The sequence below is a fragment of the Schistocerca serialis genome, chromosome 9 (genome assembly GCF_023864345.2).
Source record: "Schistocerca serialis cubense isolate TAMUIC-IGC-003099 chromosome 9, iqSchSeri2.2, whole genome shotgun sequence".
NCBI lineage: Eukaryota > Metazoa > Arthropoda > Insecta > Orthoptera > Acrididae > Schistocerca > Schistocerca serialis.
In genome coordinates this window covers 79,903,113-79,925,309 of record NC_064646.1, presented here as the reverse complement: position 1 = coordinate 79,925,309, position 22,197 = coordinate 79,903,113, and positions in this window count along the sequence as shown.

Sequence of the window (22,197 nt, the reverse complement as noted above, 5' to 3'; positions counted from 1 at the left end):
TGATCCCTTGACGCCTCAGAACATGTCCTACCAACCGATCCCTTCTTCTAGTCAAGTTGTGCCACAAACTCCTCCCCAATTCTATTCAATACCTCCTCATTAGTTATGTGATCTACCCATCTAATCTTCAGCATTCTTCTGTAGCACCACATTTCGAAAGCTTCTATTCTCTTCGTGTCTAAACTATTTATCGTCCACGTTTCACTTCCATACATGGCTACACTCCATACAAATACTTTCAGAAACGACTTCCTGACACTTAAATCTATACTCGATGTTAACAAATTTCTCTTCTTCAGAAACGCTTTCCTTGCCATTGCCAGTCTACATTTTATATCCTCTCTACTTCGACCATCATCAGTTATTTTGCTCCCCAAATAGTAAAACTCCTCTGCTACTTTAAGTGTCTCATTTCCTAATCTAATTCCCCTCAGCAACACCCGACTTAATTCGACTACATTCCATTATCCTCGTTTTGCTTTTGTTGATGTTCATCTTATATCCTCCTTTCACGACACTGTCCATTCCGTTCAACTGCTCTTCCAAGTCCTTTGCTGTCTCTGACAGAATTACAATGTCATCGGCGAACCTCAAACTTTTTATTTCTTCTCCATGGATTTTAATGCCTGCTCCGAACTTTTCTTTCGTTTCCTTTACTGCTTGCTCAATACACAGATTGAACAGCATCGGGGAGAGGCTACAATCCTGTCTCACTCCCTTCTCAACCACTGCGTCCCTTTCATGTCCCTCGATTCTTATAACTGCCATCTCTTTTCTGTACAAATTGTAAATAGCCTTTCGCTCCCTGTATTTTACCCCCGCCACCTCCAGAATTTGAAAGAGAGTATTCCAGTCAACATTGTCAAAAGCTTTCTCTAAGTCTACAAATGCTAGTTTGAAAAATAAAAGATCAGAAACTATCTTCCTTTGTGATAAAATAATATACTTGCACTATAAAAAAAAAAAAAAATCACGCTGACCGATTTTGAAAATCGGTGATGTGGGTCACATGTGTCCCATGGACCTAAGAAGATCCATGTCGTAATGAGAACCTATGGCTTACCTATGGCAATTACTGTGTCGTGTTTTTTACCAGGACGACAATTATGGAAATAAGTATAACAAATCGCTGCCAAAACACATTTCTTCTTCTGAAAATGAAAAACATGAAATATCGGCCACAAGTTTTCAACACATTTGAATACGGCTTTGACATACCAAACACTAGTGTTTTCTATATGTATGACTTTGTGAGGCATGTACGTCCTACTGCACACAAATTATGTACAAACGAGCAGAATTACTGAGATGTGTAATAATGTTTCAAAATGATGTCTGTGATTCATAAGAAAACACAATTAGTCACTTCACACTGTCTTGGAAAGGAGAAGTTGGTGATTTTGATCTGATTTTTGTGAAACAGATGTGCACTGTGCCATCTATAAACACACGCCGTTCCATTTGAGTACTCACAGCCTTCTATATATCAATCCTGTGGTCCGTAGCTTTTTTTCCCAAGTTCCTTAAGTACCTCGCTACATACTAGCATTAGAGAGATATGAGATGTAGACGTCCCAACGCTCAAAAATGTGTATAAGTTTAGTGGATCTTATATCTCATTAACCACGAAAGGTTTAAACCTAATGAAAGTACCGTAATAAAACAAATCTGTTGTTTGTTCTTTTGGCCATCAACCTAAGGTGCACCTTAAATAACAGCTGTGGCGGTTTTCCTAAAATTCATATAACCAATTGTGGAACGGCGACACAGTCTTAATTGCACCCTACATACTCAGCGATCCTACTTATATATTCATTTATATGCTTGCCCCCCCCCCCCCCCAGTTATTTACTTTACCATCCCACCAGTTACTATGTACAATGCTGATGTTGTCATATGGGATAGTTTTTTGGCGTAACTTATAAAGCGGTCTATAATATACCGATCTCAAAAGTCTATAATATGAATTATTTCAGGTGTGAACTTGAGAACCTCCAGCGACTGCGGATACTTACAATTACTTCGAAATATGTTTACTCCTCAATGAAATTTGTCACTAGTAATATGCCTATTTCCTAGGCAACAGTCCCGGTTATGGAATCAATGTTGGAAAAAAGAATATTCTACTCGTACATAAATATTTGAAGCCACTTACTTTGGACCAGAAATGTGTCCGACATTCAGAATCAAATATTGCCAATAACATGCCAGAAGCCGTAAATAGTTTAACTACAGGTTCAGCTTAAGAAGAGTCTAAAGTATTAATTCGCGGCTACGAGCTTCTGCTCCACTGATGAAATTTTTAGTGGAATCGGTATATGCATATGTTATTAATAAAATCAAACAGCGTGAGTGTTAGGTAAAATCTGACTTCTGTACTTCTTCACTGCAGGAATATGATCAATGTTAATAGTGTTGTAAACTGCTTTGTTTTTGATGGTGTGTGGTTGCAGTAATTATTTTATGCATCTCAGTGTGTTTGCACTCACATTACAGATGAAAATAGGGATCAGCTTTTTTAACTTTTTCCACGTCCATGAGGTACATTGCACTTAGGACCTGTGAAAGAAACACTAGTTTAGCTTGGTTTTTGTATATATGTATTATTTATTCATTTCACTGACATGTTCTACGCCATCAGAGTCTCCGCAGAAAATTACTACGCGATTCTTTTGCAGTGTATATTGAAATAAAGTTGTCATCATTTGTCCGCTAAATGTATGCCCGGTGAATGAATGAAAAACAAAATAATAATAAAAGAATGAGAAAATTATTTGAAATTGTTTTCGGTGTAATTCCTGTAGTGTCAATAACCAATTGCAAGCGCCACTTTTCAGTAAAGTGATCCATTATGCGTGGTTTGAAGCTAAATTATTACCAACGCGTGAGATCTTCAGCAACGTTTACGATGTTTCTTTCCCGAGTGAGAATCACACGAAGAAATGTCACTGTGGCAAACCTACCTTCGCTCATTGCTTGTGGTGTTCGGTATTTCTATGTTTCGACTGTTTCTACGATCGATATCCTCCAGGGGACTGCACCAAATCTTCGTGAAGAACAAACGTGGGAAGAAAATATAATAATTAATATTTGTAGCCTCTGTAAAGACATATATTATACAGGGTCACTAACTATTGCCACCAAGAATAACTCCTTAAGTATGATAGGAGCTGAAAAGTTTGTGGGACAAAAGTTGCATGAGACAACGGGGGCCACAATATTACGTTGGTTTTTTGTTGCTAGATGGGGTTGCTGCAGAGATATGAAGGTCAACTTTGGTTTTTTAAATGGGATGCTGTAGTTTGGTACTCATTTTATCATAGCGGCTATCGAGACGAATCCAGTGATGTGTAACAGTAAGGTCTTTGAAGGTCAACGAAGGTCAGAAAGGTGGCATGAACGTCCATTTATAGAAGGTGTTTCAAGTGATGACCATTATATCAATGCAGTGCTGCAATCTTCTTATCATGGATTGAGTGGTATTCTTTATCACATCGGCACTTATCCAAGCACATTCTCTGACAATTCTCTCTCGTATATTTTGCAAATAGTAAATTTCGCCGAATACGGCGTATCCATCTAACGTGCTATTGACATGTAAACACCATTTGACGGTTTCGAAATAAAACACTAATAGGAACGGTAAGACTGGTATCGTCGAATCAAGCGAATGTGAATGATGCATTCCTTCGAAGAAAAAGTCGATATGCTTCTCATTTACGGGAAAAGCCAACGAAATTCAACGAGAACTAGAGACTTATACGCTGAAAGATATCCTCAACGTACTCACCCTACACGTCGTTCATTTAAATATGTGTACGATAAATTGAGAACATCGTCGAATCAGGCGAATGTGGAAAGAAAGTGATTACCGGTGGGACGTTTACTACATCACAAATGACAGTCACATCGAAAATGTCACTTGACACTTCAATTTCAAACGTGAGGTTGTTTGCTACAAAATGACACATCTACGGATTTTGTAAGTTATCTCAGTAAACTTGTATATTATTCAAAAGTTGCAAAGTCCTTTTTGCCTCGCTCTGTATTTTGATTTTCTATATTTTGAAAGTGAGAGAGTAAAAATTTTCCGATCGTTATTCGATTTCTACGTTTATTTCGGGAAATAATAGGAATTAAGAACCGAAAACAAGTTCTTTCTGCGATAACTGCTATCGATACTGCTGTGGCACGCTCGTAACACTGCGACCAGTGCTCAGTGAGCGCTACAAGTGAGTGGGCGCCGCCGGGACTCGAACCGGTGTCGGGCGCCGGGCGCTGGCCCTCTGCGGCGGCCGGCGATTGAGCCGGCTAATTATTGGGTCGGCGGTGGCCTTAATGAGCGGCGGCCTTTTATTGAGCCGCCAGTTTATGGTCGGCCGGCAGACCGCAGCGCAATCTGCGCGGCGCGCCGCGGCCCCAAACCTAATAAACTGGCCGAGGCCGGCGCGGCGCTGCCCGAGCACGAGTGGCGACCCCGCCAGGACATGTGGCGGACGCGACTGCCTGTTCGCACCTGCCTCAGGTGCCGATAGGCGTGCGTGCGATGCGTGCCTTACCGAGGATGCGTGCAATCTTCTGTTTCTTTTTCCCATTTCAGTCATGCCGCTCGTTATATGTGCACGGAAAGCACACTCGTATTAATGTTTCAATGTTCAGCATGACATCACTGGCTTCTCAAAAAAATGTCGGATTTCATCTCATCCATCATGGAAATGTATACCACTTTCACTGTCTCTGGTATTTTTTTTTCTGTCAACACCGGTAGAAAAATTGCGGAATTTGTTGTGGAACATCATGGAACATTACTGTTTCACTCCCTATACGTAATCATCAGAATGGCTTCTTGTAATGGAGATGCGTTTTCTAAGCAGACAGCTGTCATTGAGTTTCACTCGGCAGAAAACCAGATCATAGCAGATATACATGGGCGCTTTCAGCACGTCTACAGAGACCTGTCAGTGAACAAAAGTACGATGAGTTGTTGGGCGAGGCGACTGTCATCATCTCAACAAGGTCACGCTATCCTACCTGATCTTCCACCTGCCATCTGGCTGCACACAGTTGTCACTCCGGCAATGTTCGAACGTGTGGACACTCTCGTTGGAGGTGATCCACAACTGGACGTCTCTGTCGGTAGTGCTGAGACACTCGTCCACCACTGGGTTCTTCGCTGCCTAACAGAAGATCATAAGGAGCAATGAAGGACCATCTCTGCAGAATTGCTTAAGCGTTACGAGGCAAATCGTGACAATTTTTGTTGTTGTTGAAGATCATCACAGGCTATAAAACGTGGGTTCTTTACTTCGAACCAGAAACAAAACGGCAGTCCATGGAGTAGCATTACACCACCTCTCCTCTGAAGAAAAAGCCACATCCTCAGCTGGTGCCGGCCACGGTGGTCTCGCGGTTCTAGGCGCGCAGTCCGGAACCACGCGACTGCTACGGTCGCAGGTTCGAATCCTGCCTCGGGCATGGATGTGTGTGATGTCCTTAGGTTAGTTACGTTTAAGTAGTTCTAAGTTCTAGGGGACTGATGACCACAGCTGTTAAGTCCCATAGTGCTCAGAGCCATTTGAACCATTTGTACCTCAGCTGGTGGAGTCATGGCGACGGTTTTACGGGACTTCGAAAGTGTTATTCGGTTTGATGTCCTCTCTCATGGTGCAACGCTCAACTCTGAAGTGTATTGTGCTACCCTCATGAAAATGAAGGAACGACTTGAGCCTGTTCGTCGCCACAAAAATGCAAACGAACTTCTCCTTCTCCGTGACAACGCAGGGCCTCACACAAGTCTGCGCACATGGGAGGAGCTCACAAAACTTCATTGGACTGTTTCTCCTCATCCACCTTACATCCCGGATCTCGCACCTTCCCGCTTCCATCTGCTTGGCCCAATGAAGGATGCACTCCATGGGAAGCAGTACGTGGATGTTGGTCACGTTACTCATAAAGCAAGATGTTGGCTATGACGCCGTCCAGTAGGCTGGTACCGTGTAGGATACAATCCCTCTCAGTATGGTGGCGTAAGGTTGTCGTATTGAGCGGAGATTATGTCGAAAATAGGGTTTTGTAGCTAAAAGAGTGGATAATAATATGGTGTATTGTAATCCTGAATAAAAGCAACCTGCTTTCAGAAGAAAAGTGTTGCATTACTTAGTGAACATCCCCTGTACATAACTGTCGCATTCATTCATTCACGATGTTCCGTGGATCTCATCAAGAAGGAGAAAGTTCAGAGAGATGGGGTAAGTTGAAGTATGCACCAACATCAATAGATCTTTAGTAGGCGTCCTGTGTTGACAATAAACTGTCACCAAACTGCAAATACGCACACAGAGCGATTTAAAGTTAAATGAACACATAAAAACATATCTTAAAAAGGAAGACTGATGCCAGACTGGGATGCACTGCAAGTATACTCAGAAACTATATCCCTTCCCGTTGCTCGCCCAATATCTGAGCATTGCTCATCAGTCTCGGACTCTTACCAGATGGAACTGATAAAAGTATGAGACAAGATACAAATTACAGCAGCATGTTTCGCCACCTTTACCAACTGCGAAAGTGTCAGCCTCCACCTGCCACTTGAGATACATCAGTAGAGTAGCAAAATAACATATTTGGCTTTTTATATGTGCTTTTATACAAGGATAGGAACTTTAATATGCTTTTGTACGAGGGTTGGAACTTTAATAGTGGCAACTATTTATTTACAGTCCTTACAAAATAGATACGTCTTTCAAAATTTTACTGACCTTAAAAGTAGTCACCAGCATTGTGTCTAACCCGTTGCCTGCGATGTGGAAGTCGTAGGATACTCTTAGCAGTGCCAGTTGTGTTGACAGTTCGAGCGGCGCGGTCTATTGCCCGACGAATTTGTAGCAGTTCTGAAGCGAATGCCGTGAAGTGTTTCCTGCAGTTTAGAAATCGAGTTGAGCTCACGAGAGCTTAAGTCAGGAGAGTGCATTAGGTGGTGTAGCACTTAGCAGTTCCAACAGTCAAACAAATCAGTTACAGCTTGCACTGTACGTGCTTGAGCATTGTCCTGCAAAATGATGATCAGGTCCTGCAGAAAGTGTCATCACTTCTGTCTCTATGCTGTTCATTTTTGTAACACAACTTACGACCAGCTTAGAGACAGAAGTGATGACACTTTCTGCAGGACCTGACCACCATTTCGCTGGACAATGCTCAAGCACGTACAATGCAAGCTGTTACTGATGTGTTTGACTGATGGGGCTGCTAAGTGCTATACCACCTACTGCGCTCCCTTGACTTAAGTCCTCATGAGTTCAACTCGATATCTAAACTGAAGGAAACACTTCACGGCATTCGCTTCAGAACTGCTACAAATTCGTCGGACAATAGACCGCGCCGTTCGAATTGTTAACACAACTGGCACTGCTTAGAGAATTCAACGACTTCCACATCGCTGGCAACATTTCGTACGAGCTGTAAATAAATAGTTGCCACTATTCAAGTTCCAACCCTCGTAGTTTAATTCTAAAATTAGTAGTAGCAGCATGGGCAGGGTGTGTGTGTGTGTGTGTGTGTGTGTGTGTGTGTGTGTGTGTGTGTGTGTGTGTGTGTGTGTGTTTGTGTGTGTGTGTGTGCGCGCGCGCTGTTGGCATTCCGCACTATCTTAACCGAGGTGCTGTGCGTGGTGTTGGGTGTTTTGCTGATAGACATAATGATCACATACTGGGGCGCGTGCCAATTGTTTAATAGGGAAAGACATAGACAGCCTGCCGTAGTGGCCGTAGTCTGGAACCGCGCGACCGCTACGGTCGCAGGTTCGAATCCTGCCTCGGGCATGGATGTGTGTGATGTCTTTAGGTTAGTTAGGTTTAAGTAGCTCTAAGTTCTAGGGGACTGATGACCTCAGATGTTAAGTCCCATAGTGCTCAGAGCCATTTGAACCATTTTGAACCAAAGACATAGACATGATAAGATTAGGGAAATAACAGGGGAAGAAATCAAACCCAAACGTCAGCTAAACAGTTGGCGGTTGAATGTCTGGCAACGGGAGAGGGACTTAAGTGACAAAGGCAGTAGGGCGTACATCTCTTTCCCAAATATCAGGTAACGCGTACGGGACGAATCATGCCAATCTCGGCCTTGGCATGGTTCATTTCCTGACTGGACACGGCTCATATCCAGTGCACGGACAGCGCGTCTCACTTGCGGATGGCAACTGCCAATGCGACGAATATGGATCGCCTGAGCACATCATGCTGTTCTGTGAGCGGTACTCACATGCACGGCGAAATATAACTGGAATCACAACAGAAAAAATATAACACACACTCAGGGACTCATACGAATGCGGACAACTAAATGAACTAACAGACAGCATCTCCAAGACAGAACACACCATCTGTAAACAAATGAAACCTTGCAGGCATAGCACACATCAAAGAGACATCTGGGTTGGTTCATATGAGGACTCCAGTACTATAGACTTCTCCAACTCCGACACAGAGGACACAATACACACACCCAGGTATAGGAACATTAAACAGAGATAAAACCGGAGAGATACGTTATCGTATAATTGCGGCCAGTTATTGTACCAGTTGCCACGTTCAACCTGTTACTGTAATAAGATATATTTTAACGTATAGCTTAAGTTAGAATAAAACACACGATAAAGCACATGAAGAAACACAATGCATAGTTTACAGTAGTAATCCTTTATCACACAATACACAAACACGATGTAGAACGTATAATCTAGTGTGGCCACTTATTGTCCCAAGCGCCACGGCAAAAACTGTGATACACAGACCTTAGTAAGTAACCCTGGTAGGCACTAAACATTGATGTCTGTCTCGAGGCCACGTTCTGAGACCCCCTCCCTGTGCAGTGCAAGTTAAGGGACCTCTCCTACTCAGTCTGACCTATCCTTTTTTATCGGTCTTCTTCAGTTTGTAAATTGATACTACAGCCAGTGCTGAACTTTTATCTACGTGGCCATTGCTGTCTGAGTCTCTTAGCAGCCTCTAACAGAGTTTCATGATGTGAAGCAGCTTAGACTAATTTTTTCGAGATCAACGGCGTATATAGGGAGCCTGCCACATCATTTTAACATGAATGGGTAACACTACTTAGCGATATAAAATTGAGCGAACAATACTATGACAAGCGAATAGAATATTTATATTTGTTAGAAGTGCAGTACGCCTGTAAAAGGGAGTCACAGACAAGATTAAATATGATCAATTGAACAGGTCTGTTCCATCGACTGGAGTCCTTACCAAGCAAGCAAGACAGCGCTACGATGTTGCCAGCAAAGTATATCTCGCATGAGGGTAATGAGAATGTTATGAGACATTTGAGTGCGTACAGAAGCATACAGATAAAATGAGCAAATAGAAGTTGACTGAAAATGGGTAATTTCAGAACTAAGTTCCCTCCACCATGTACTGCGCAGTAGTTTGCGGAGTATATACGTAGATGTAATGATAAAATCTCCTCGCGTGATCAGCCGAGTGGCAGTGGGGTGTTGTCGCAACGTTTCAGCGAGTTTCGGACCCATCATCTTCAGGCGCACACTTCTCCTGGAGATGACTGCGTGCGAAGGTCTTTGAAACGTTGCGACAAGACGCCACTACCACTCGGCTGATCACGCGAGGAGATTTTATCATTTGAATACCCCGAGAAAGTCTGTAATCACACATACGCTGTTAACAGCAGAGTTAATTGCCTTCTATTCTGTTGGTTCTGAGACTACCGACAATCATTCTTTCGACGGACCATTTGTGAAAGGAACAAGAAAAGCGGGAAAAATAGTTCTCCCAGAAGTACTCTCACACGCCATAAGGCACCTTGTGGACTATAGAAGTAGATGTAAACGTAGGTTTCAGCTGCGTGCTGCTCATTTGTATCCTGGATGTTTCTTTCTGTCCGTGACAGTTATACGTAAGCAGCGATGGAGTGTAGGTGATCTTATGTATCTCCTGGAATACCTGAGTGGGAGTCCGTGTACACGCTGTAGTGATTATGATAGTCCGTATCGTACTGTAAGGTTGTTCACTTATTCATTGTTCCATAACTGTCTGTCGTCTGTTCTTGCATGCATGGATGTGTCCAGTAGCGCCCAGAGTTCAAGCCTGGAGTCGAACGGAATTACAGGGAATACATAAGCAATGCCATAAACGCATACAGTTGAAAGTAAGTACATGACACTAGAAGCAAAAAAGTCTTACAAGGGGAGGTCGCCAATTGTGAAATTCAGATTCGATCCCTACTGCGCATAATAAAAGCTCATGGCCAGAGGTGTAATGTGGCAAAGCATCAAGATGCTCTTCTCAGCCGTTGTCGAGAAAATCGACAGTTAAAAGAAACCGTTGCGGTGAAATACTCTCTACGATTAAAGATTTTCTACAGCGTCGTGGCGCAGCGGTAAGCGCTCGGGTTCGTAATCCGAAAGTCGCCGCATCGGATCTCGCGCCATGGAACATTTTTTTTTTTAGTATTTGTTTTTTGTAATTCAAATGTACATATAAATACACACACACACACACACACACACACACACATATATATATAATTCCCGGCAAGCAGTTGCAACAATTATGCATATAACAAGTTGTTGAAAGTCGTTTGTCGTGGAAAAACTGGCGACTTCAAACATCATTATGTTTTCCGCAAACAAAGTTTTATTTCACAAATGTTATTAATCGTCTTCATAATGTTTACCACGTATAGTTAACGGAAGACGTAGAAACGATATTCTGAAACGAATACGTATAGTGTAAGTCAAACGTTCGAATTAGAATAGAATTTTTAATCGAGTGAAACCGTGACATCAACTCCGGAGACGATTGTATAATATTCCAATCCATCGTCCACCACCAATTGTCTTCTCCGATTTTTGCCGATATTATACGATACGCGTGGTATCCATCAAACCTGACGAACGATAGAACAATTTTTCAGAATATCAATCAGATGTGTTTCCCAACAGATAATTTAAAAAACAATTGTTCTTGTAGAAACGCATCGTTTATCAGATGTGCTCGATGTCGTGGTGTTTTCTGCTTTCCATGTTTCTGTGATAACTATCACTCTGGTTCGTGCGATACTCCAGCTACTTCTTGTCACTAATTGTAAATTATGTGCGAGTGTATACCGAACTTTTCAATAAATTGTATCCACTTGAATATTATTTGTGATATTGTGTTTTATTTCAAGTATTATTTTTCCACGACAAACGACTTTCAGCAACTTGCAACTGATATATATATATATATATATATATATATATATATATATATATATATATATATATTTAAAATAAAGTAATAAAAACAGTTGCATGGCGTAGGATTCCATCCGGCGACCTTCGGTTTACGAACCCGAGCGCTTACCGCTGCGCCACGACGCTCTAGGAAGTTATCAATCGTAGAGAGTATTTCACCGCAACGGTTTCTTTTAACTGTCGATTTTCTCGACAACGGCTGAGAAGTGCATCTTGGTGCTTTGCCACATTACACCTCTGGCCATGAGCTTTTATTATGCGCAGTATGAATCGAATCTGAATTTCACAATTGGCGGCCTCCCCTTGTTAGTAAACATTGATCCGCGAGATGAATGCGACTTTGTGGTTACCAACCGCCACTGACTTGATTCAATGTAAATTTCATCCCCGTCAGGAAAAGGAAACAATACTGTACAACTTTATGAACAGTTATTAGAGTTAATCTGCTAAAAGTGTAGATGTTTTGAACGAACATGACAGCGGTCACGTGACTGTACTCGTAGTAAAATGAGGTGATACGGAGTACCGCGCTTGTGCTCGGATGCAGGCCTGTACCCGTCTCCGCAGTGAGTTTCGAATCCTTTGCAACGTGCCTAGATCATTTCGAAATTCTTGACAGTGATTGACAAGTCTCTTCTCCGACTCTCCAACCGTGTGAACCTTTAATGTGTGAACTCCATGCAGTTCAGATCAGATGATATTGGAGGCCACGGTACAGATCCTCCTCGCCCAATCCATCTTTGCCCATATTGGGGCGTTAGACGTCGTCTCACCATAGCAGCAAAATGTGCCGGTGCTCCGTCATGAATGTACCACATCCTCTGGCCTTGCTCTGAGGGAACATACTCGAGCACCACGCAAAATGATGCCGCAAAAATCGAAGGTAATTCCATCTTGTGAGTTTGTTAGGTAACATGTGCGGCCAGTAAGACGATCAGCTAGTGATCCTAACTACACACTGAATGAGAAACGTCGCTGATGTGGAGTCTTGTGCAGAGCATGTGGTTTGGATCCTAGACGACTTCAAATGTGAGAATTGTGATAAACATACCATCCTGAGTGAACTCTGTTTCCTTCTATAAATAAATGTTATTATCAAACGAGGGGTTACTTACAGCTTGTTGGTATATCTATTGACAGAACATTAGTTCAGGACCAAAGTCCGCCTCACTAATACATTGTTCTCGTTAGAGTTGGTACCGGTACATTGCACTGCGATGCATCTTTCTCCAAACACTACTGCAGCTCATTCCAAGAGTTCTTGTTGCAGGTCTCCGTGTCGAGGTTCCTGGAGAGTGATCGACTGCTTCTAGCACCACATCTGCAAGGACAGGTGTAATTCGTGCAGGTCTACCCGCTCCCGCAACATGTGCAAAGCTCCCAGTTTCTCGGAGGCGTTGATGCACCCTTGTAAACGTTCGACTCTCGCGGCGCCTTCGGACAGGGTATGTTTCTCGGTAAGAAATGTTACTGTAATGTCCTACGTTACCACCAACACTCGTGCAACACAACTGACGCTTCGCAGACAGCTGACATGAGTGACACTCTGATTGTGGACTGTATTGTCGTATCCATTCTGTTCACAACTATACGCCTCGAAAATGTAAACAATGACCACAACATGGACGGGCATCCGGTGATTACAGAGAATCACCACAGTAGTGGCCGGCAACTAAGAAATAGCAATTATCTCACAGCCGGCCGGAGTGGCCGAGCGGTTCTAGGCGCTACAGTCTGGAACCGCGCGACCGCTACGTTCACAGGTTCGAATCCTGCCTCGGGCATCGATTGTGTGATCTTCCTAGGTTAGTTAGGTTTAAGTAGTTCTAAGTTCTAGGCGACTAATGACCTCAGAAGTTAAGTCCCATAGTTCTCAGAACCATTTGAACCGGAAGCCTTGCTTTTATTAAGCGATTTAAGCTGCTTTGTGACACCGAGGATATCTACTTCCATGTTTCTCATCTTGGCAATTGTTCTTGATTTGAATTCAGGAATATTTACTTCGTCGAATCCTGCCTCGGGTATGGATGTGTGCGGTGTCCTTAGGTTATTTAGGTTTAAGTAGTTCTAAGTTCTATGGGACTGATGAGCTCAGAAGTTAAGTCCCATAGTGCTCAGAGCCATTTGAACCATTTTGAATTATCTCACAAACTGTTCGTTTGCTGACCTACGTTCACTGAGATTTTAGACTTCTAGTATTATTATTAGAACACTGTCACAGTTAAGTGGAGTAAAAAATTAAGAAAATAGTGTAACGAGAACAGTAGTACGAAGGTTCGTTATGTTAACACCGTGAAAACCGCCATCCTTTCGTCAGTGTATTACGTACTCAGACTAAATGGCATATCGGAAACGCAAAGGGATGTTTCGTAGGTACAGGAGCGCCCGCGTGCACAGCTACATGCCTACTATTGAACGATGGAAGGAACATCCATCAGTTTAGAGGCTTCCTTCTCTGCGGCAGTATCTGCGCATTAAGACGTCAGGGAGGCACGCGCACGTGTGTGTGTGTGTGTGTGTGTGTATGTGTTCGTAAGGAGGAGGGTGGACTGCGTGGGCCATGAGACTCGGCCCTGACGATTGCAATTATCATAAAGCGGCGAGAAGGCGGCTGCCAGAAGAAAGGAAACGGCCCCCCTCCCCTCTCCCCCGCGGCCCACGCTGCCGCTGATAAGTAATTTTCGTGTGACAGAATTCGCCGCCACCGCAGCCACAGACTCACCGCACCGCACGCCAAGGTCCCGGAGCCACGACCTAGACATTGGTTTGCCGCCTGACGTCTGGGACAGAGCAATTTCCAGAGTCCACTCCTCGCTCAGCTGTTTACGGGCGTTACAGCTTGTAGCAGCTGTCCCCATATTCGCTCTCCGTCAGTTTTCTCGAGACATCCGCGTTCGTGGCCTGCTTTATTTGAGTGGAGGACGGAACCTCGTGCTGTATCTCGAGGGAGACTGTGTTGGGAATCGCGGTTCACGTATGTGTCGCCACCTGCCAACGTCGTTGGACTTCCAGAGCGCTCTAGGACCCTTCAGTTGAAGTAATAATTTTTCTGGCTTGCACAGCTGATTTCACAAATGGTTCAAATGGCTCTGAGCACTATGGGACATAACTTCTAAGGTCATCAGTCCCCTAGAACTTAGAACTACTTAAACCTAACTAACCTAAGGACATTACACACATCCATGCCCGAGGCAGGATTCGAACCTGCGACCGTAGCGGTTGCGCGGTTCCAAACTGTAGCGCCTAGAACCGCTCGGCCACCCCAGCCGGGGTGGACCGTGGAAGATGTCTCACAATTGCCGCGCGGGAATAGCCAAGCGGTCTGGGGGCGCTGCAGTCACGGACTGTGCGGCAGGTCCCTGCGGAGGTTCCAGTCCTCCCTCGGGCATGGGTGTGTGTGTTTGTCCTTAGGATAAATTAGGTTAAGTAGTGTGTAGACTTAGGGACTGATGACCTTAGCAGTTAAGTCCCATTAGATTTCACACACATTTGAACATTTTTTTTGCCTCACAATTATTTCAGAGGCGTTACTCAACAACAGTTACATCAAAGTCGATAAGAGCGCTGCCCGCCAAAAGCAAGGTTACACATTCGACTCCCGCCCAAGCATACAGTTGTAATGTACCATGAATTTTAAGAAAATGTATTTCACAACTACACTGACGGGAAAGAAGTCCCAACACCAAAAAACAATTAATGCAGAGTAATGAAATTTCGGGAATACATTTGTCTAGGTAACATACTTAAGTGATTAATATAGCTAGATCACAGGTTAAGGTACGGGCGAAATAAGCCATTGCAAATGTAACCGCCAGACTGTTGAATGCAAGTACCCAAACATAGATGCATTGTATTTTACAGGTGCACATATCAGCATGTGAGCTGTAGTTCCATGCCTACTGCACTTGGCCGGTCAATATAGGGACGCTTCTACAACTACTTCTACGTGATTACTCTGCTATTCACAATAAAGTGCCTGGCAGAGGGTTCAATGAACCACCTTCAAGCTGTCTCTCTACCGTTCCACTATCGAACGGCGCGCGGGAAAAGCGAGCACTTAAATTTTCCTGTGTGAGCTCTGATTTCTCTTATTTTATCGTGATGACCATTTCTCCCTATGTAGGTTGGTGCCAACAGAATGTTTTCGCAATCGGAGGAGAAAACTGGTGATTGAAATTTCATGAGAAGATCCCGTCATAACGAAAAACGCCTTTGTTTTAATGATTGCCACTCCAATTCACGTATCATGTCTGTGGCACTATCTCCCCTATTCCGCAATAATACAAAACGAACTGCCCTTCTTTGTACCTTTTAGATGTCATCCGTCAGTCCCACCTGATGCAGATCCCACACCGCATAGCAGTACTCCAGAATAGGGCGCACAAGTGTAGTGTAAGAAGTCTCTTTAGTAGATCTGTTGCACCTGCTAAGTGTTCTGCCAATGAATCGCAGTCTTTGGTGTGCTCTACCCACAACATTATCTATGCGATCGTTCCAATTTAGATTATTTGTAATTGTAATCCCTAAGTATTTAGTTGAATTTACAGCCTTCAGATTTGTGTGACTTATCGCGGTATCGAAATTTAGTGGATTTCTTTTAGTACTCATGTCAATAACTTCACACGTTTCTTTATTCAGGGACAATTGCCACTTTTCGCACGATACAAATATCTTATCTAAATCATTTTACAATTCGTTTTGGTGATCTGATGACTTTACAAAACGGTAAATGACAGCATCATCTGCAAACAATCTAAGACGGCTACTGAGATTGTCTCCCATATCGTTAATATAGATCAGGAATAATAGAGGGCACATAACACTTCTTTGGGGAACGCCGGATATTACTTCTATTTTACTCGATGACTTTCCATCTGTTACTACCTACTGTGACATTTCTGACAGGAAATTATGAATCTAGTCGCACAACTGAGGCGATATTCCATAGGCACGCAGTTTGGCTTGAAGACGCTTGTGAGCAACGGTGTCGAAAGCCTACTGGAAATCTATAAATATGGAATCAATTTGACATCACCTGTCGATAGCACTCATTACTTCATGAGTATAAAGAGCTAGTTGTGTTTTGCAGGAATGATATTTTCTCAATCCGTGCTGACTATGTGTCAGTAAGTCGTTTTCTTCGAGGTACATCATAACGTTCGAATGCAGTGTATGTTCCAAATTGCTACTGCAGATCGACGTTAGTGATATGGGTCTGTAATTCAACGGATTGCTTCTACTTCTCTTTTTGGGTATTGGTGTGACTTGAGCAATTTTGCAGTCTTTAGGTACGGATCTTTTTGTGAGCGAGCGGTTCCTCTGAGAGGAACCTGACTGGTATACAAGCTGGACTAGAAGCCTTGGCTGGCCGGTGTGGCCGAGCGGTTCTAGGCGTTTCAGTCTGGAACCACGCGATCGCTACGGTCGCAGGTTCGAATCCTTCCTCGGGCATGGATGTGTGTGATGTCCTTAGGTTAGTTAGGTTTAAGGAGTTCTAAGTTCTAGGGGACTGATGACCTCAGATGTTAAGTCCCATAGTGCTCAGAGCCATTTGAACCCGAAGCCTTGCCTTTATTAAGTGATTTAAGCTGCTTTGCGACACCGAGAATATCTACTTGTATGTTTCTTATCTTGGCAGTTTATTCTTGATTTGAATTCAGGAATATTTACTTCGTCTTCTTTTGTGAAGGAGTTTCGGAAAACCGTGTTTAATAACTGTGCTTTAGTGGCACTGTCATTAGTTACTTCACCGTTGTTATCGCGCAGTGAAGGTATTGATTGCGTCTTGCCACTGGTGTGCTTTATGTATGACCAGAATCTCTTTGGGTTTTCTACCAGATTTCGAGACAGAGTTTCGTTGTGGAAATTATTAAAAGCCTCTCAGAATGAAGTACGCGCTATATTTTGAACTTCTGCAAAAGTTTGCATTCTTTTAAATTTGGCATGCTTTTTTCACTGCTTCTGCAACAGCGATCTGACCCGTTTTGTGTACCATGGGGGATCAGTACCATCACTTATTAATTTACGTGGTATATATCTCTCAGTTACTGTCGATACTATCTCTCTGAAATCATTCCACAACGTTTCTACTCTTACATGAGCAGAACGGAAGGAGTGCAGACTGTCTCTTAAAACTGCGTTAAGAGCATTTTTATCAGCCTTCTTAAATAGATATACTTAGCGTTTCTTTTTGATGGTTGTAGGTGTTACGGTATTCAACCTAGCAGCAACTGTCTTGTGATCGCTGATCTCTGTATTCGTCACGATACTCACTATTTATCCAGGATTATTTGTTGCTAAGAGGTCAAGAATACTTTCGCAACCATTTACACTTCGAGTGGGCTCATGAACTAATTGTTCAAAATATTTTTCTGAGAAAGCATTCAGTACAATTTCGGATGACGTTTTATGCCTGCCGCCGGCTTTAAACGTATAATTTTTCCAGAATATCGAGGGTAGATTGAAGTCACCACCGACTATAATTGTATGAGTGGGGTACCTATTTGAAATGAGACTCAAGTTTCTTTGAACTGTTCAGCAACTATATCTTCTAAGTCGGGGGTCGGTAAAACGATCCATTTAATAGTTTAGACCGATTGTCCAGCATAACCTCTACCCATACTACTTCGCAGGAATTATCTACTTCAATTTCAGTACAAGGCAAACTACTTCTGATGGCAATGAATACTCCACCACCAACTGTACTTAATCTATCCTTTCTGTACACTGTCACATCGTTATAAGAAATTTCGGCTGAACTTATTTCCGACTTTAACCAGCTTTGCGTACCTATAACTACTTGAGCTCCAGCGCTTTCTATTAGGGCTTGGAGCTCTGGTTCCTTTCCAACACACCTACTACAATTTGCAACTACAATACCGATCGTTTCTCCAACTAACTTACTGTGTTTTACCTGCCTGCTTTTAGATGGACACCCTTTATGTGGTTCCCCGAGACCCTCTAACCTAAAAAACCGCCAAGTCCCTTTCACACAGCCCCTGCTACCCGTGTAGCCGCTTCCTGTGTGTAGTGGACTCCTGATCTATTAAGCGGAACCCGGAAACCCACCACCCGATGGGGCAAGTCAAGTTTTCTGCAGCCTACACAGTCTCAGAACCGCCTGAGGCTCTGACTCAGACCCTCCGCTCGGTTCTGCACCAGAGGACCACAGTCGGTTCTATGGACGACGCTGCAGATTGTGTATTCCGCCTTAATCTCGCAAGCAAGATTGGCAGTCTTTACCATTTCTTCTAGCCGCCCAAAACCAGACAGAATCTCTTCTCATACAAAGCAACTCTCGCCATGGGTACCAACATAAGCCATGACCCGTGGTCTTGGGGTAGCTTCTTTGATTCATAATCAAAACGTCTTCGGTCGCGGGTTCGATCCCCACCACTGCCTAAATTTTGATAAATAATCAACGGCCGAAGACTTCCGGCATAAGAAGTCAGCCTCATTCTGCCAACGGCCTTGTCAAAGAGGGCGGAGGAGCGGATGGGGGTTCAGGGCACTCTCTTGTCCTAGGGGTGGGAAATTGCCCCTAAAGGCGGAAGAATCAGCAATGATCAACGACATGAGGATGCAGAAGGCAATGGAAACCACTGCATTAAAGACACGTAACGTGTATCCACACAGAACATGTGGCCTGTAATTGAAGAAGTGTCATGATGATCTCTCCATTGGCAAAAGATTCCGGAATAGTCCCCCATTCGGATCTCCGGGAGGGGACTGCCAAGGGGGAGGTTACCATGAGAAAAAGATTGAATAATCAACGAAAGGATTACGTTCTACGAGTCGGGGCGTGGAATGTCAGAAGCTTGAACGTGGTAGGGAAACTAGAAAATCTGAAAAGGGAAATGCAAAGGCTCAATCTAGATATAGTAGGGGTCAGTGAAGTGAAGTGGAAGGAAGACAAGGATTTCTGGTCAGATGAGTATCGGGTAATATCAACAGCAGCAGAAAATGGTATAACAGGTGTAGGATTCGTTATGAATAGGAAGGTAGGGCAGAGTGTGTGTTACTGTGAACAGTTCAGTGACCGCAGACCAACACCGACAACGATAGTTCAGGTATACATGCCGACGTCGCAAGCTGAAGATGAACAGATAGAGGAAGTGTATGAGGATATTGAAAGGATAATGCAGTATGTAAAGGGGACGGAAATCTAATAGTCATGGGCGACTGGAATGCAGTTGTAGGGGAAGGAGTAGAAGAAAAGGTTACAGGAGAATATGGGCTTGGGACAAGGAATGAAAGAGGAGAAAGACTAATTGAGTTCTGTAACAAGTTTCAGCTAGTAATAGCGAATACCCTGTTCAAGAATCACAAGAGGAGGAGCTGTACTTGGAAAAGGCCGGGAGATACGGGAAGATTTCAATTAGATTACATCATGGTTAGACAGAGATTCCGAAATCAGATACTGGATTGTAAGGCGTACCCAGGAGCAGATATAGACTCAGATCACAATATAGTAGTGATGAAGAGTAGAATGAAGTTCAAGACATTAGTCAGGAAGAATCAATACGCAAAGAAGTGGGATACGGAATTACGAGGGCAGTTCAATAAGTAATGCAACACATTTCTTTTCTGAAACAGGGGTTGTTTTATTCAGCATTGAAATACACCAGGTTATTCCCCAATCTTTTAGCTACACAACACTATTTTTCAACGTAATCTCCATTCAATGCTACGGCCTTACGCCACCTTGAAATGAGGGCCTGTATGCCTGCACGGTACCATTCCACTGGTCGATGTCGGAGCCAACGTCGTACTGCATCAATAACTTCTTCATCATCATCCGCGTAGTGCCTCCCACGGATTGCGTCCTTCATTGGGCCAAACATATGGAAATCCGACGGTGCGAGATCGGGGCTGTAGGGTGCATGAGGAAGAACAGTCCACTGAAGTTTTGTGAGCTCCTCTCGGGTGCGAAGACTTGTGTGAGGTCTTGCGTTGTCATGAAGAAGGAGAAGTTCGTTCAGATTTTTGTGCCTACGAACACGCTGAAGTCGTTTCTTCAATTTCTGAAGAGTAGCACAGTACACTTCAGAGTTGATCGTTTGACCATGGGGAAGGACATCGAACAGAATAACCCCTTCAGCGTCCCAGAAGTCTGTAACCATGACTTTACCGGCTGAGGGTATGGCTTTAAACTTTTTCTCGGTAGGGAAGTGGGTGTGGCGCCACTCCATTGATCGCCGTTTCGTTTCAGGTTCGAAGTGATGAACCCATGTTTCATCGCCTGTAACAATCTTTGACAAGAAATTGTCACCCTCAGCCACATGACGAGCAAGCAATTCCGCACAGACGGTTCTCCTTTGCTCTTTATGGTGTTCGGTTAGACAACGAGGGACCCAGCGGGAACAAACCTTTGAATATCCCAACTGGTGAACAATTGTGACAGCACTACCAACAGAGATGTCAAGTTGAGCACTGAGTTGTTTGATGGTGATCCGTCGATCATCTCGAACGAGTGTGTTCGCACGCTCCGCCATTGCAGGAGTCACAGCTGTGCACGGCCGGCCCGCACGCGGGAGATCAGACAGTCTTGCTTGACCTTGCGGCGATGATGAAACACGCTTTGCCCAACGACTCACCGTGCTTTTGTCCACTGCCAGATCACCGTAGACATTCTGCAAGCGCCTATGAATATCTGAGATGCCCTGGTTTTCCGCCAAAAGAAACTCGATCACTGCCCGTTGTTTGCAACGCACATCCGTTACAGACGCCATTTTAACAGCTCCGTATAGCGCTGCCACCTGTCGGAAGTCAATGAAACTATACGAGACGAAGCGGGAATGTTTGAAAATATTCCACAAGAAATTTTCGGTTTTTTCAACCAAAATTGGCCGAGAAAAAAAAATGTGTTGCATTACTTATTGAACTGCCCTCGTACTAAGGAATGACGAGATACGTTTGAAGTTCTCTAACGCTATAGATACAGCAATAAGGAATAGCGCAGTAGGCAGTACAGTTGAAGAGGAGTGGACATCTCTAAAAAGGGCCATCGCAGAAGTTAGGAAGGAACACATAGGTACAAAGAAGGTAGCTGCGAAGAAACCATGGGTAACAGGAGAAATACTTCAGTTGATTGATGAAAGGAGGAAGTACAAACATGTTCCGTGCAAATCAGGAATACAGAAATACAAGTCGCTGAGGAATAAAATAAATAGGAAGTGCAGGGAAGCTAAGACGAAATGGCTACAGGAAAAATGTGAAGACATCGAAAAAGATATGATTGTCGGAAGGACAGACAACATACAGGAAAGTCAAAACAACCTTTGGTGACATTAAAAGCAACGGTGGTAACATTAAGAGTGCAACGGGAATTCCACTGCTAAATGCAGAGGAGAGAGCAGATAGGTGGAAAGAATACATTGAAAGCCTCTATGAGGGTGAAGATTTGTCTGATGTGATAGAAGAAGAAACAGGAGTCGATTTAGAAGCAATAGGGGATCCAGTATTAGAATCGGAATTTAAAAGAGCTTTAGAAGACTTACGGTCAAATAAGGCAGAAGGGATAGATAACATTCCATCAGAATTTCTAAAATCATTGGGGGAAGTGGCAACAAAACGACTATTCACGTTGGTGTGTAGAATATATGAGTATGGCGATATACCATCTGACATTCGGAAAAGCATCATCCACACAATTCCGAAGACGGCAAGAGCTGACAAGTGCGAGAATTATCGCACAATCAGCTTAATAGCTCATGCATCGAAGCTGCTTACAAGAATAATATACAGAAGAATGGAAAAGAAAATTGAGAATGCGCTAGGTGACGATCAGTTTGGCTTTAGGAAAAGTAAAGGGACGAGAGAGGCAATTCTGACGTTACGGCTAATAATGGAAGCAAGGCTAAAGAAAAATCAAGACACTTTCATAGGATTTGTCGACCTGGAAAAAGCGTTCGACAATATAAAATGGTGCA